General features: G+C 41.6%; 4 non-coding genes across 4 annotated transcripts; all 4 read left to right on the top strand.

Moving 5' to 3' along the window:
* Nucleotides 1-636: 636 nt before the first annotated feature.
* trnaa-agc (transfer RNA alanine (anticodon AGC)) lies at nt 637-709 on the top strand. Its single transcript has one exon. It is a non-coding gene; the product is annotated as a tRNA-Ala (tRNA).
* Nucleotides 710-2,812: 2,103 nt separating this feature from the next.
* Nucleotides 2,813-2,885, top strand: trnaa-agc (transfer RNA alanine (anticodon AGC)). Its single transcript has one exon. It is a non-coding gene; the product is annotated as a tRNA-Ala (tRNA).
* Nucleotides 2,886-4,991: 2,106 nt separating this feature from the next.
* Nucleotides 4,992-5,064, top strand: trnaa-agc (transfer RNA alanine (anticodon AGC)). Its single transcript has one exon. It is a non-coding gene; the product is annotated as a tRNA-Ala (tRNA).
* A 5,512-nt stretch (nt 5,065-10,576) lies between these two features.
* trnaa-agc (transfer RNA alanine (anticodon AGC)) lies at nt 10,577-10,649 on the top strand. The gene has a single exon. It is a non-coding gene; the product is annotated as a tRNA-Ala (tRNA).
* The last annotated feature ends 7,267 nt before the right edge of the window (nt 10,650-17,916 follow it).

Consider the following 17,916-nt stretch of genomic DNA (forward strand, 5'->3'; position numbering starts at 1 on the left):
TTGTTGGAGGCGCAGGGGGATTAGCTCAAATGGTAGAGTGCTTGCTTAGCATGCGAGAGGTAGCGGGATCGATGCCTGCATCCTCCAACTATTTAGTTTGGTTCAATCAGCACACATTGTTGTTGTAGCTCTGGATACTAACCCAACAATACAACTATTTCCACCACTGGGCTTACTGCAGTCACTACTTCAACCTTTACTGAACTACCATGAAAAATACTTTTAGACAGCTGAAGCAAGCATACTTTTTAAAAAGTATCCTTTCTTATGGACGAGGGATTTGGCAGTGCGGTCATTGAGATTTCATACTTCTTGTTGGAGGCGTAGGGGGATTATCTCAATTGCAGAGCACACGCTTAGCATATGAGAGGTACTGGGATCGATGCCTGCATCCTCCAACTATTTAGTTTGGTTCAATCAGCACACATTGTTGTTGTAGCTCTGGATACTAACCCAACAATACAACTATTTCCACCACTGGGCTTACTGCAGTCACTACTTCAACCTTTACTGAACTACCATGAAAAATACTTTTAGACAGCTGAAGCAAGCATACTTTTTAAAAGTATCCTTTCTTATGGACGAGGGATTTGGCAGTGCGGTCATTGAGATTTCATACTTCTTGTTGGAGGCGCAGGGGGATTAGCTCAAATGGTAGAGCGCTCGCTTAGCATGTGAGAGGTAGCGGGATCGATCCCTGCATCCTCCAACTATTTAGTTTGGTTCAATCAGCACACATTGTTGTTGTAGCTCTGGATACTAACCCAACAATACAACTATTTCCACCACTGGGCTTACTGCAGTCACTACTTCAACCTTTACTGAACTACCATGAAAAATACTTTTAGACAGCTGAAGCAAGCATACTTTTTAAAAAGTATCCTTTCTTATGGACGAGGGATTTGGCAGTGCGGTCATTGAGATTTCATACTTCTTGTTGTAGGCGCAGCGGATTAGCTCAAATGGTAGAGCGCTCGCTTAGCATGTGAGAGGTAGCGGGATCGATGCCTGCATCCTCCAACTATTTAGTTTGGTTCAATCAGCACACATTGTTGTTGTAGCTCTGGATACTAACCCAACAATACAACTATTTCCACCACTGGGCTTACTGCAGTCACTACTTCAACCTTTACTGAACTACCATGAAAAATACTTTTAGACAGCTGAAGCAAGCATACTTTTTAAAAAGTATCCTTTCTTATGGACGAGGGATTTGGCAGTGCGGTCATTGAGATTTCATACTTCTTGTTGGAGGCGCAGGGGGGGATTAGCTCAAATGGTAGAGCGCTCGCTTAGCATGTGAGAGGTAGGATCGATGCCTGCATCCTCCAACTATTTAGTTTGGTTCAATCAGCACACATTGTTGTTGTAGCTCTGGATACTAACCCAACAATACAACTATTTCCACCACTGGGCTTACTGCAGTCACTACTTCAACCTTTACTGAACTACCATGAAAAATACTTTTAGACAGCTGAAGCAAGCATACTTTTTAAAAGTATCCTTTCTTATGGACGAGGGATTTGGCAGTGCGGTCATTGAGATTTCATACTTCTTGTTGGAGGCGCAGGGGGATTAGCTCAAATGGTAGAGTGCTTGCTTAGCATGCGAGAGGTAGCGGGATCGATGCCTGCATCCTCCAACTATTTAGTTTGGTTCAATCAGCACACATTGTTGTTGTAGCTCTGGATACTAACCCAACAATACAACTATTTCCACCACTGGGCTTACTGCAGTCACTACTTCAACCTTTACTGAACTACCATGAAAAATACTTTTAGACAGCTGAAGCAAGCATACTTTTTAAAAAGTATCCTTTCTTATGGACGAGGGATTTGGCAGTGCGGTCATTGAGATTTCATACTTCTTGTTGGAGGCGCAGGGGATTAGCTCAAATGGTAGAGCTCGCTTAGCATGTGAGAGGTAGCGGGATCGATGCCTGCATCCTCCAACTATTTAGTTTGGTTCAATCAGCACACATTGTTGTTGTAGCTCTGGATACTAACCCAACAATACAACTATTTCCACCACTGGGCTTACTGCAGTCACTACTTCAACCTTTACTGAACTACCATGAAAAATACTTTTAGACAGCTGAAGCAAGCATACTTTTTAAAAAGTATCCTTTCTTATGGACAGAGGATTTGGCAGTGCGGTCATTGAGATTTCATACTTCTTGTTGGAGCGCAGGGGATTAGCTCAAATGGTAGAGTGCTCGCTTAGCATGTGAGAGGTAGCGGGATCGATGCCTGCATCCTCCAACTATTTAGTTTGGTTCAATCAGCACACATTGTTGTTGTAGCTCTGGATACTAACCCAACAATACAACTATTTCCACCACTGGGCTTACTGCAGTCACTACTTCAACCTTTACTGAACTACCATGAAAAATACTTTTAGACAGCTGAAGCAAGCATACTTTTTAAAAAGTATCCTTTCTTATGGACGAGGGATTTGGCAGTGCGGTCATTGAGATTTCATACTTCTTGTTGGAGGCGCAGGGGGATTAGCTCAAATGGTAGAGCGCTCGCTTAGCATGTGAGAGGTAGCGGGATCGATGCCTGCATCCTCCAACTATTTAGTTTGGTTCAATCAGCACACATTGTTGTTGTAGCTCTGGATACTAACCCAACAATACAACTATTTCCACCACTGGGCTTACTGCAGTCACTACTTCAACCTTTACTGAACTACCATGAAAAATACTTTTAGACAGCTGAAGCAAGCATACTTTTTAAAAAGTATCCTTTCTTATGGACGAGGGATTTGGCAGTGCGGTCATTGAGATTTCATACTTCTTGTTGGAGGCGCAGGGGGATTAGCTCAAATGGTAGAGTGCTCGCTTAGCATGCGAGAGGTAGCGGGATCGATGCCCGCATCCTCCAACTATTTAGTTTGGTTCAATCAGCACACATTGTTGTTGTAGCTCTGGATACTAACCCAACAATACAACTATTTCCACCACTGGGCTTACTGCAGTCACTACTTCAACCTTTACTGAACTACCATGAAAAATACTTTTAGACAGCTGAAGCAAGCATACTTTTTAAAAAGTATCCTTTCTTATGGACGAGGGATTTGGCAGTGCGGTCATTGAGATTTCATACTTCTTGTTGGAGGCGCAGGGGGATTAGCTCAAATGGTAGAGTGCTCGCTTAGCATGCGAGAGGTAGCGGGATCGATGCCTGCATCCTCCAACTATTTAGTTTGGTTCAATCAGCACACATTGTTGTTGTAGCTCTGGATACTAACCCAACAATACAACTATTTCCACCACTGGGCTTACTGCAGTCACTACTTCAACCTTTACTGAACTACCATGAAAAATACTTTTAGACAGCTGAAGCAAGCATACTTTTTAAAAAGTATCCTTTCTTATGGACGAGGGATTTGGCAGTGCGGTCATTGAGATTTCATACTTCTTGTTGGAGGCGCAGCGGATTAGCTCAAATGGTAGAGCGCTCGCTTAGCATGTGAGAGGTAGCGGGATCGATGCCTGCATCCTCCAACTATTTAGTTTGGTTCAATCAGCACACATTGTTGTTGTAGCTCTGGATACTAACCCAACAATACAACTATTTCCACCACTGGGCTTACTGCAGTCACTACTTCAACCTTTACTGAACTACCATGAAAAATACTTTTAGACAGCTGAAGCAAGCATACTTTAAAAGTATCCTTTCTTATGGACGAGGGATTTGGCAGTGCGGTCATTGAGATTTCATACTTCTTGTTGGAGGCGCAGGGGGATTAGCTCAAATGGTAGAGTGCTCGCTTAGCATGCGAGAGGTAGCGGGATCGATGCCTGCATCCTCCAACTATTTAGTTTGGTTCAATCAGCACACATTGTTGTTGTAGCTCTGGATACTAACCCAACAATACAACTATTTCCACCACTGGGCTTACTGCAGTCACTACTTCAACCTTTACTGAACTACCATGAAAAATACTTTTAGACAGCTGAAGCAAGCATACTTTTTAAAAAGTATCCTTTCTTATGGACGAGGGATTTGGCAGTGCGGTCATTGAGATTTCATACTTCTTGTTGGAGGCGCAGGGGGATTAGCTCAAATGGTAGAGTGCTCGCTTAGCATGCGAGAGGTAGCGGGATCGATGCCTGCATCCTCCAACTATTTAGTTTGGTTCAATCAGCACACATTGTTGTTGTAGCTCTGGATACTAACCCAACAATACAACTATTTCCACCACTGGGCTTACTGCAGTCACTACTTCAACCTTTACTGAACTACCATGAAAAATACTTTTAGACAGCTGAAGCAAGCATACTTTTTAAAAAGTATCCTTTCTTATGGACGAGGGATTTGGCAGTGCGGTCATTGAGATTTCATACTTCTTGTTGGAGGCGCAGGGGGATTAGCTCAAATGGTAGAGTGCTCGCTTAGCATGTGAGAGGTAGCGGGATCGATGCCTGCATCCTCCAACTATTTAGTTTGGTTCAATCAGCACACATTGTTGTTGTAGCTCTGGATACTAACCCAACAATACAACTATTTCCACCACTGGGCTTACTGCAGTCACTACTTCAACCTTTACTGAACTACCATGAAAAATACTTTTAGACAGCTGAAGCAAGCATACTTTTTAAAAAGTATCCTTTCTTATGGACGAGGGATTTGGCAGTGCGGTCATTGAGATTTCATACTTCTTGTTGGAGGCACAGGGGAGTAACTCAAATGGTAGAGTGCTCGCTTAGCATGTGAGAGTTAGCGGGATCGATGCCTGCATCCTCCAACTATTTAGTTTGGTTCAATCAGCACACATTGTTGTTGTAGCTCTGGATACTAACCCAACAATACAACTATTTCCACCACTGGGCTTACTGCAGTCACTACTTCAACCTTTACTGAACTACCATGAAAAATACTTTTAGACAGCTGAAGCAAGCATACTTTTTAAAAAGTATCCTTTCTTATGGACGAGGGATTTGGCAGTGCGGTCATTGAGATTTCATACTTCTTGTTGGAGGCGCAGGGGGATTAGCTCAAATGGTAGAGTGCTCGCTTAGCATGCGAGAGGTAGCGGGATCGATGCCCGCATCCTCCAACTATTTAGTTTGGTTCAATCAGCACACATTGTTGTTGTAGCTCTGGATACTAACCCAACAATACAACTATTTCCACCACTGGGCTTACTGCAGTCACTACTTCAACCTTTACTGAACTACCATGAAAAATACTTTTAGACAGCTGAAGCAAGCATACTTTTTAAAAGTATCCTTTCTTATGGACGAGGGATTTGGCAGTGCGGTCATTGAGATTTCATACTTCTTGTTGGAGGCGCAGGGGATTAGCTCAAATGGTAGAGTGCTTGCTTAGCATGCGAGAGGTAGCGGGATCGATGCCTGCATCCTCCAACTATTTAGTTTGGTTCAATCAGCACACATTGTTGTTGTAGCTCTGGATACTAACCCAACAATACAACTATTTCCACCACTGGGCTTACTGCAGTCACTACTTCAACCTTTACTGAACTACCATGAAAAATACTTTTAGACAGCTGAAGCAAGCATACTTTTTAAAAAGTATCCTTTCTTATGGACGAGGGATTTGGCAGTGCGGTCATTGAGATTTCATACTTCTTGTTGGAGGCGCAGGGGATTAGCTCAAATGGTAGAGCGCTCGCTTAGCATGTGAGAGGTAGCGGGATCGATGCCTGCATCCTCCAACTATTTAGTTTGGTTCAATCAGCACACATTGTTGTTGTAGCTCTGGATACTAACCCAACAATACAACTATTTCCACCACTGGGCTTACTGCAGTCACTACTTCAACCTTTACTGAACTACCATGAAAAATACTTTTAGACAGCTGAAGCAAGCATACTTTTTAAAAAGTATCCTTTCTTATGGACGAGGATTTGGCAGTGCGGTCATTGAGATTTCATACTTCTTGTTGGAGGCAGGGGGGGATTAGCTCAAATGGTAGAGTGCTCGCTTAGCATGTGAGAGGTAGCGGGATCGATGCCTGCATCCTCCAACTATTTAGTTTGGTTCAAAGGCAGCACACATTGTTGTTGTAGCTCTGGATACTAACCCAACAATACAACTATTTCCACCACTGGGCTTACTGCAGTCACTACTTCAACCTTTACTGAACTACCATGAAAAATACTTTTAGACAGCTGAAGCAAGCATACTTTTTAAAAAGTATCCTTTCTTATGGACGAGGGATTTGGCAGTGCGGTCATTGAGATTTCATACTTCTTGTTGGAGGCGCAGGGGGATTAGCTCAAATGGTAGAGTGCTCGCTTAGCATGTGAGAGGTACTGGGATCGATGCCTGCATCCTCCAACTATTTAGTTTGGTTCAATCAGCACACATTGTTGTTGTAGCTCTGGATACTAACCCAACAATACAACTATTTCCACCACTGGGCTTACTGCAGTCACTACTTCAACCTTTACTGAACTACCATGAAAAATACTTTTAGACAGCTGAAGCAAGCATACTTTTTCAAAATATCCTTTCTTATGGACCAGTGCGGTCATTGAGATTTCATACTTCTTGTTGGAGAGAGTGCTCGCTTAGCATGCGAGAGGTAGCGGGATCGATGCCCGCATCCTCCAACTATTTAGTTTGGTTCAATCAGCACACATTGTTGTTGTAGCTCTGGATACTAACCCAACAATACAACTATTTCCACCACTGGGCTTACTGCAGTCACTACTTCAACCTTTACTGAACTACCATGAAAAATACTTTTAGACAGCTGAAGCAAGCATACTTTTTAAAAAGTATCCTTTCTTATGGACTTTGGCAGTGCGGTCATTGAGATTTCATACTTCTTGTTGGAGGCGCAGGGGGATTAGCTCAAATGGTAGAGGCTCGCTTAGCATGTGAGAGGTAGCGGGATCGATGCCTGCATCCTCCAACTATTTAGTTTGGTTCAATCAGCACACATTGTTGTTGTTTTCTGGATACTAACCCAACAATACAACTATTTCCACCACTGGGCTTACTGCAGTCACTACTTCAACCTTTACTGAACTACTAAAAATACTTTTCCAAACATGACTACCATACTTTTTATACTTTCATGCTGGACGAGGGTATTTGGCAGCGTCATTGAGATTTCAGTACTTCTTTTGTGTGGACGCAGGAGGAGAATAGCTAAAGCAATACATTTAAGAAGCACTCGCACTCCCCCTACTGTATTACCTCACGCTTCACCACCCCATTCACTGAACCTCCTTCCAGCCAGGACAATGGCAACAATAGACGAATCAAGATATACACAAAGCAAACGTTTGACTTCACAATTATCAGCTAGATATGTGAATCGTAACAATTTAGCTAGCCAGATAGCTAAACAGGACAAAAATGACCTAAAACGAATAGTATGCGAGAGTTAGCGGGATCGATATCCTCCAACTATTTAGTTTGGTTCAATCAGCACACATTGTAAGAACCTTTAGATGAACTACAATTCTTCATGGTTACATTAGCTAGCTAATGGACATCTGGGTCATTAACAGTACTTCTTGTTGGAGGCAGCAGGGGATTAGCTCAAATGGTAGAGGCTTGCTTAGCATGCTTAGGCAGGTAACGGGATTAATGCCTGCCTCCAACTATTTATTTGGTTCAATCAGCACACATTGTTGTTGTTTAGCTCTGGATTAAACCCAACAATACAAATTTCCACCACTGGGTCATACTGCAGTCACTACTTCAACCTTTATTGAACTACTGAAAAATACTTGGTTTAGCACAGTTCTGAAGCAAGCATACTTTTGCAAAAAGCTTCTTAAGTATCTGAAGTGAACTGCCTTACTGCCTCAACTCCTCTCTAACTACAGACTCCATCACTCTCCATCTTATTATTATCATCTGAAGCTTTGGGCTTAGCCATCACTACTTCAACCTTTATGTACCAGATCACCTTGAGTTTATTTGAGTTTTTAAAGCTACTTTGAGATTCTGTGTGGCACAGGGGGATTAGCTCAAATGGTAGAGCTAATGAAAAGTGCTATATAGAATCAATCATTATTATTATTATTTATCCTACAGGGGAGGAGGAGCCCTTGTCATAATGGCTTTGCGATATGATGGACAGCCTTCTTTTTGCTACTAAACAGGTCCTAGCTCAAATCTTAGTCATGTGAGCCAGTTCATTCTCATCCTCCAACTTTTAGTTTGGTTCAATCAGAAAGACACATTGTTGTTGTAGCTCTGGATACTAACCCAACAATACAACTATTTCCACCACTGGGCTTACTGCAGTCACTACTTCAAAAATCCTTTACTGAACTACATGAAAAATACTTTTAGACAGCTGAAGCAAGCATCTTTTTAAAAGTAGCTGTTTCTTTAGACGAAATTTGGGAGCTGTGACTCTTATTTATTCTACTGAAGGCACAGTCATTAGCTCCTCTGCTTACAGTAGAAAGGCCTTGGGGCGATCCACTGAGACGCAGTGAGCATAAGCACGACAAAAGACAGGAAAACAGTGACCATGTTTCGGGCGACTAACATGCATTTCCCCACGATCAACTGATCCTAATAATATTCCACAGACAGCCAGCAGGGGTTCAACTCAGACTCATTGTTGTTTTCTGGATACACAACCCAAAATCAAAATCAAATCAAATGGGCTTATGCAGTCACTACTTCAACCTTTACTGAACTATCTCAAAAATACTTTTAGAAACAGCTGAAACCCCAAACATACTTTTTTAAAAATCCTTTCTTATGGACAGGGATTTGGCAGTGAAAACTCATTGAGATTTCAAACCTTGTTGAAGAAACCTAGAGGGGATTAGCTCAAATGGTAGAGGTGGCCAGTCCTCATCCGAGAGGTAGCGGGATCGATGCCCGCATCCTCCAACTAGGAAGGATTAACCAGCACACATTGTTGTTGTAGCTCTGGATACCCCAACCACTACAACTATTTCAACCACTGGGCTTACCAGTCACTGAGACAAGGCTTTACTGAACCCACAAAGATCTCCGCCATGGCACAACCCAAGGGAGGGCGCCAACCCAGACACAGGATGACCACATCAGTGAATCAACCCACTCAGGTGACGCACAAGCATACTTTTTAAAAAGTATCCTTTCTTAGGGACGGTCATTGAGATTTCATACTTCTTGTTGGAGCCCCTGTAGGGGGATTAGCTCAAATGGTAGAGGGGAACCGCTTAGCATGGCAGAGACAGCAAGGGATCGATGCCTGCATCCTCCAACTATTTAGTTTGGTTCAACTACACACATTGTTGTTGAGCTCTGAAGATATGACCTTCAACAATACAACTATTTCCACCACTGGGCTTACTGCAGTCACTACTTCAACCTTTACTGAACTACCATGAAAAATACTTTTAGACAGCTGAAGCAAGCCCTGCTTTTTAAAAAGCTCCTTTCTTATGAAATTTGGCTAGGGACAATTAGGAGGCTCGTCTTGTGACCTATAGTTTGGTTCAATCAGCACACATTGTTGTTGTAGGGATATGTACGGCAGGACCAAATCAGAATAGGTAGGAGCAAGCCCATGTAATGCTTTGTAGGTTAGCAGTAAAACCTTGAAATCAGCCCTTGCTTTGACAGGAAGCCAGTGTAGAGAGGCTAGCACTGGAGTAATATGATCAAATTTTTTGGTTCTAGTCAGGATTCTGGCAGCCCAACAATATTTTACCAACTGAAGTTTATTTAGTGCTTTATCTGAACTACCATGAAAAATACTTTTAGACAGCTGCAGTAGTCTAAAAAGTATCCTTTCTTATGAAGTTTGGCAAAAGTGCATGGATTGAGATTTTTCTACTTCATTTTTGGAGGCAGAAAGGGGATTCTCAAATTTGTAGATGCTACGCTTAGCATGGAAAAAGCTCGTCCTTAAAATGGTCTTGATATTGTTCTTCAAAACCCAACAATCAGGGTCCACCACTGCTTACTGCAGTCCTTCAAGTTTTATTTGAGAAAACTGTACAAGCCATTAAAAAGATTAATTGTCAGATTCAACAGAAGATATCTTTGTTTCTTGGGACCTAGAACAAGCATCTCTGTTTTGTCCGCATCCTCCAAAAGTTTGGTTCAATCAGAAATTGTTGTTGTAGCTCTGGACTAACCCAACAATACAACTATTTCCACCACTGGGCTTACTGCAGTCACTACTTCAACCTTTACTGAACTACCATGAAAAATACTTTTAGACAGCTGAAGCAAGCATACTTTTTAAAAAGTATCCTTTCTTATGGACGAGGGATTTGGCAGTGCGGTCATTGAGATTTCATACTTCTTGTTGGAGGCACAGGGGGATTAGCTCAAATGGTAGAGCGCTTGCTTAGCATGCTAGAGGTAGCGGGATCGATGCCTGCATCCTCCAACTATTTAGTTTGGTTCAATCAGCACACATTGTTGTTGTAGCTCTGGATACTAACCCAACAATACAACTATTTCCACCACTGGGCTTACTGCAGTCACTACTTCAACCTTTACTGAACTACCATGAAAAATACTTTTAGACAGCTGAAGCAAGCATACTTTAAAAAAAGTATCCTTTCTTATGGACGAGGGATTTGGCAGTGCGGTCATTGAGATTTCATACTTCTTGTTGGAGGCACAGGGGGATTAGCTCAAATGGTAGAGCGCTTGCTTAGCATGCGAGAGGTAGCGGGATCGATGCCCGCATCCTCCAACTATTTAGTTTGGTTCAATCATTGTTGTTGTAGCTCTGGATACTAACCCAACAATACAACTATTTCCACCACTGGGCTTACTGCAGTCACTACTTCAACCTTTACTGAACTACCATGAAAAATACTTTTAGACAGCTGAAGCAAGCATACTTTTTAAAAAGTATCCTTTCTTATGGACGAGGGATTTGGCAGTGCGGTCATTGAGATTTCATACTTCTTGTTGGAGGCACAGGGGGATTAGCTCAAATGGTAGAGTGCTTGCTTAGCATGCGAGAGGTAGCGGGATCGATGCCTGCATCCTCCAACTATTTAGTTTGGTTCAATCAGCACACATTGTTGTTGTAGCTCTGGATACTAACCCAACAATACAACTATTTCCACCACTGGGCTTACTGCAGTCACTACTTCAACCTTTACTGAACTACCATGAAAAATACTTTTAGACAGCTGAAGCAAGCATACTTTTAAAAAAGTATCCTTTCTTATGGACGAGGGATTTGGCAGTGCGGTCATTGAGATTTCATACTTCTTGTTGGAGGCACAGGGGGATTCGCTCGAATGGTAGAGCGCTCGCTTAGCATGCGAGAAGTAGAGGGATCGATACCCGCATCCTCCAACTATTTAGTTTGATTCAATCAGCACACGTTGTTGTATCTCTGGACTGATTTAACTAATCGAAGGATTAGTTAACAAATTGAATCAAGTGTGCTTGTCTGGCTCTAAAATGTTTGTTGCTGGGGAAACCTGAGGAGTGGGGGCTTGTAGCTCTCAAACTCTAGGGGTGTTTTTCCAAACATACTACCATGCTCCACACTCATGCTCCGATTGTATTCTCCACTCCGTTCTCTTGAGTACGTTTTTGTGTGGACGCGAGTGAGGAGAATGCATAAAGCAATACATTTAAGAAGCACTCGCACTCCCCCTACTGTATTACCTCACGCTTCACCGCCCCATTCACTAAACCTCCTTCCAGCCAGTACAATGGCAACAATAGACGAATCAAGATATACACAAAGCAAAAGTTGGAGTTCACAATTATCAGCTAGATATGTGAATCGTAACAATTTAGCTGCCATTGATTTCAATAGATAATTGTTAGGGTTGCGTAAATTCAAATCTGGTATCAGGATAAATATAACAATGAGTCACCGATTTTATACTATGTATTTTTTATTAGCTAAGTAATAAATGGCAAATGCAACTTTCGTATATACGGGCTCACTGTAATACCACGCAGGGCAGAACAGAGAACTGACAAGACGTATGTAAAACGGTATTCTTTATACTGTGATAGACATAGTTCCAAACCGTCTGTTGGCCTATCACAGTAGAGACTGGGCGTGGTTTAAACTTGCTCAGCCTATTGCAGGCGCTCAGGCGGGTCCCCGCCTCTTGGCGCCTCTTTGATAGATGTAACTTGCTTGTGAAGAACATCCAGGCTCTCATGCTCCATACCGTTATCTCGCACCTGGCTCCTGTTATCTAACAAAAGACCGCTTGTTCTTGCAACACCCCGCTCTGAATGTGCCCCCCTCCCAACTCATTGAACAGTTCCTGTCTTCATGCTACTTTTCCATCATGAGAAAGTCCCATGGCCCTGATATTTTTAACAGTGTTTCAAGTCAGCTATGTTGCATAACACATACATACATCCACACAAGCCAACAGCAGATAATATTCAATCATATATATGGTAATGGCTATAATGTAAAATACACGATCCAACATGTTGTGTAATTTTTTAAACGTTTGTCATATTTATTTGCATACTTTCCTTTGAAGCTTGCATCTATGCATGCTTCAAAATAAGTACAAATGGAGTACGTATTCAAGAAGTGACCTACTGTACGCGTTACGTTTCGCAAACTTTTATTTGGACTCATTCTCCGACCCTCCCGTGCTGTACAGTGTTATTTACTGTATTTCTCAAATTTGACTTAATATCTATCATAGTGCTCAGTTTTATAAACATGTAGACGGTACTCAAGATATTAGAATAATTTCACAATTTCAATCGCATGAATGAACATTTATTTCACAATATAATTTCAAGTAAATGTGATTGTGAATGCGTCCTAAAAATATTTACACAAAGTGTGATGTTGAATTTTTTACTCAGATTGACATATCAAGTAGTATCAGGTAAATGGTACAACAGTAAAACCATTCATATCGAAATTTCACTATTAATCATGTTACTAGTATGCAAATCAGACATTTCAGCATGGAATAAAAGTTTTCTGGTAAGAATCATGTATGTAATAAATAATCAAACAATGCAGATATGAATAGTCATAGTCAACTCAATTATCTTTTCCCTGCCAAACTAGGATTTACCCGGAATCGTTCTCTTCCAAACCTCTACTTTCCACTTGGAAGGCTATTTTGTTTTCTTGGCAGGCCCATTCTCCTCCTCCTTGGTTGTGCTGCTACAAGCTAAATAATATAAATAAAATAAATATAAAGAAACAAACAAAAACACAAATATTTCTAGTAGCTACAGTAACTTAGCCAACACGCAGAGATCATATGGGAAGCTAAAAACATGAGATTAAACATCCTGTCAGTTTCTCTGTTAGCTGAAGCTAACTAGTTGTCTTGTTAGCTACCTAGCCCTATCATTTGCACTCACCCTCAAAACACAATTTCAAAAGCAGCGTTATATCCGAGAAATTCCTATCTTGCTCCTGTTAGTAATTAGATATGTAGATGGGTGAGCCGGTCAAGGATCGATTCAGACAAAGTGGTAAATTTTATGACAAGTGACAGTTTATTCAGAGTGAAGATATCTAGTACAGCGTAATTACGGCTCTTCCGTTCGCTCGCACAGAACAGCAGGAAAAGAGGCCGCCAACAATCAGTACAGCCCTAATATACGGCACAGAAAGTAAGTTGACTCCGGAAGATCGGATCTCCGGATTGGTTCAGCTGGGTGTAGTCTGTAGTCTTCCGCCATTGGCTCAGTTGTCTGTCCGTCATCGTAGAATCCTCTTCGGGCACAGTGTTCGGTTAAAAGGGAGATTATGTGTGTAATGTGGGAGCTATCCTGTAGGGGACCCCACAGGCTTTACTGTGAAAGCCTGTCTCACCAGAGACGTGACACAACCTAACTAGATCCAGACACAAAGAGAAACTTCTCCCAAAGGGACTATGAAATAAGGCACGGTATTAAACAGAAATAGATATATATGTATTACCATCATGTTCTCCATTCAATCCCACTATGTACTAAGTTGGCTACCAGCCACCTAGGAACTTACAACCCTCATTTAACAGAGCGGAGAACAGCTCAAAATAAAAGTAAAATGATTGTCCACATAAGCCAACTTTTTCCAGCAGGAAAAAGTTGTGATTCCCTCTCTTCACATCTCCTAAGAGATGTGATATAGTCCAGATACATTATTCCAAGCAAAAACGAAAACATAATCCAAAAAGGAAAAATAGCCTAAACTAGGTAAGTCTATACGGAAATGGCCCACAAAGAAAAATAATTTCCCCCTCTTCCCATCCCAGATGGGACACGACAAACAATGGAGAAGCTTAATCAATAAAAGCAACTGGATCCCCCTCCTAAAATGGCTGCAAAAACTGAAAGATGGGTCTCATGCTCCATACCGTTATCTCGCACCTGGCTCCTGTTATCTAACAAAAAGACAGCTTGTTCTCGCAACCCCACGCTCTGAATGTGCCCTCCCTTCTGTATTTTTCCAGCATGAGAAAGTTCCATGGCCCTGATACTTTTAACAATGTTTCAAATCAGCTAGGTAGCATAACACATACATACATCCACACAAGGCAACAGCAGATAATATTCAATCATATATATGGTAATGGCTATAATGTAAAATAACCCCAAGGGTGTGAACAAAAATTCAGCAATGAATCATATAACAGTTACAAAGTTTAAACTACCTTCATGTCAAAAGAGAACAGCTCATTCAAAAACAGAACAAAAGAAAATAGTGTGAAACTTAAGTCCCCCTTTTGACACCCGCTAGGGTGTCACTCATTATCCTTTATTTCAGCAGTCATAGCATTTCATGAAAATAATAAAAAGTTTATTATTAATAACAAATGATATATGCCTTTGTTGTATGCTTTTATTTCCCCCTTTTGTCACCCACAAGGGTGTCACTTATCAAAAATAGGATAAAACTTTATTGTTATTGACATGTAAGATGTAGGATAAAACATTGGTCATGGAAAACAGAGTAAAGAATTATTAGAAACCATCTGGTCCTCTCAGCTACTCCTATCCTGTACCAGGTGGGCTCCTTGCCACCCAGGGACTCCAAACCTTCACAACAGGGAGAACAAACATACTGGAAAGAAAACCTATCATAAAAATTTATAACAAGGAACTGTGGTAGTGTAAAATTATTCTACTACCTCACCCACAGCATACCATGTGTCATCCTCCCCTGAAAGCATGCTTCAGTATCGGCATCGCCAACTGGAGCATCAAGCAAAGGCATCATGCCTGAAGCCCTCACCACATCTGTAACAGACTTCTTAAAACACGGTATGATGCAAGCAGCACATCACATCAATAACAAATAATACAAGAATTAGGGTCAGAAATCCAGTAACCATCATACCAGTGTACTTACCAAACCAGGCCAAGAGAACAGACTCCTCCACCCCCCCTGTGGACCTCATCTTAGCAGATAGTGCATCAAGCCCGCCTTAGACATACCACCATCTGGACTGGTATTATTAGGAATATACGTGCAACATTGTTTACCGAACATCTTGCAGACGCCCCCCTGACTGGCAGGAAGCATATCCAAGGCAAGTCTATTCTGTCTGGAAACCCCAAATGTGGCCTCAAGCTGTTCAGACATACTAGTGAGTGCATCACGGGAGTAATTCACAAAACGCTGTTGATTATAGTAGATATAATTAATCCATGCAGTCTGTCTAGCATCCACTATGGCTAGACCCATAGTAGGTAGTAAGTGCCAGAGTCCATCATTCCTACCCAAGGCCTGAAACTCATGAGGAATCCCCACTGGCACTCCCAACAGGTTAGTGTGTATGTCAACTACATCCTCTGTCCATGGAGCACTACATCTATGTCTCCCATGGGATGGAATGTTTTCAGGTCCCCTGGATACAGAACTCAGCAGCTGTTCAGCAACAACATCAACAATGGTCAGTGGAATTATCAAACTGGTCAGACCACACGTACCTTGCCATTCTCCTCTAAGAATGGGTCTCAGCACTCTTTTGGCTCCACACATCCACCACACATCAGCCAGACCACTATTTTGGTTTAGGCCTGTAACTGGCCAAGTGGAATTAATGGTTATGTTACTACTGCAATCAGCTTCAGGCAATCTCCCATAATCAATGACATTACCTGTACCCGTGATGCACTCGTAATTGCCCCCATATGCCTCAACACCCCAAGAGGCCCGATGAGGAGGTACTGCAGGAAACACAAGGCTCAAAGAGGAACAGAGGGTTGAATTGGGCTTAACCTGGTAAAAACTTCTCAGAATACACAACCTCCCCTCTTCTTCTTCTTCTCCTCTTCTTCTCCTACAGCAAATGGGTGTGTCATGCTAGAACAGGTCTAGCATGACTACAAATAATACAGTCCTTTCTTCTCCGGGTTTTAGCTGTGTACCTCATATAAGACAGCCACAAATTGTCCCTACTATCAAAACCAGTCTCAGTTCCTAATTGATCAATAGCCGAATAGTCTCTAACATTAATTACCTGAATGGTATTTTTAACACAGTGGTGGTAGAGGAGTGTGTCCGGTTACCTCTGGTCTTGGCAGTACCTTAATAGAAAACACACCCATCATGTCTGTCCTCGTCCTTTGTAGTCCGAGGGTGTGAGTGCCTGCATCAGAGAGCTTAATAGTTTTGATGGTTAGTAGGATTTCATCACCTTTACAAAGTTCAACATTGCTCCCAGGTTTCCCCATATCATGGAAAACCTATCCACCCTTGTGGGATTCCCTATGCTATAAGGATACCCTCTTCTCCAATCCTAGAACTGTCCGAAATCGGTTATCATGTAATCTCTACTCTAACTTCCTGTCTACCCAGATCTAGGGATCTCTTATGCTTATTTTGGAACAAAATACACATCACTTAGCCAGAGCCAGACACATCCTCACAGGGGTGATAGGACAGGGAGGGTTACTTCATTCGAGAGTTGGCCCCCGGAATTCTGTTAATTCCAGTTCTTCTCCCGAACTCTGTTTATTGTCCGACAGTGAAAAAGTGTCTTACCCTTCCGCCGTGCGATATGAATCTGGGTAGCTCTTTCAGCTAGCTGTCACCAGGGGTCTTCTATGGTCCCCAAGCCTCTGGGACTGGATTGAGTGACTTCACCTGTAGTTCACCTGTAATGCATAAAATCCTGGACATACAGGCTTGGTTAACAAACAATTTCTCATATGTTTTATCTGATTATATCTTTAACTTCTATGCCCAATTGTTAGCTACATTTTTTAAATTGTTAGTTTCTTATCCAATAGGCCCCATCCTATCCTAGACCACAATTTATTAGTTTCTTATCCAATAGGCCCCATCCTATCCTAGACTCCTAACCTAAACTCCTTTATAATGAATTTACCTTAAAACTAGTAACTCAATATGACCACATTCATTATACCAATGACTCTCCCCCAAGGCTGATCAGACCTTAGAAGACAGTCATGATAGGGTCAATAAGTCAACCCACCCATTTATAGTCAAGTTCTATACTACACTAGACATATTAAAGAACCCTTTATCCTTAAAATCCAAATTCACTTGTGTAATTTAAAACTCATAAAATAAAAACTCATAAAGTTCCATATTTGAGCGTGCCTCTTTAAAAAACTTTTCCACAAAAACAAATAGTCCTAACAAATGTTTTATGTGTATATATTTGCAAACCTTAATGATTAATCAAAACTTCCAGGCCTTTCCAATTTGGTTGTTTATGGCCTCATTCTCCCCAAGATTATAATCCCTGATATTTAATAAAAATAACGTATTTTCCCTTGGCTCCTTCAACTCACATTTACATCTCAATAAAACAAAACACCATCTGCGTGTTCCTCAAGGAAAAACAACTTGCCCCTGTTACGTATGTCTACGTATCAAGGGAAATGCTCAAATAATCAAATTCAACCTAGCTAGTTTACCAAAACATGTACAATTATGTTTTACTATAGAGGTTGCTTTTCACCATTAATACCCTGACACCGTTCCACATAATGGAAACAGTGCTCAAATTCACTGGTGTTATTTAAACGATCAA

The sequence above is a fragment of the Oncorhynchus nerka genome, linkage group LG5 (assembly GCF_034236695.1).
Source record: "Oncorhynchus nerka isolate Pitt River linkage group LG5, Oner_Uvic_2.0, whole genome shotgun sequence".
Classification (NCBI taxonomy): domain Eukaryota; kingdom Metazoa; phylum Chordata; class Actinopteri; order Salmoniformes; family Salmonidae; genus Oncorhynchus; species Oncorhynchus nerka.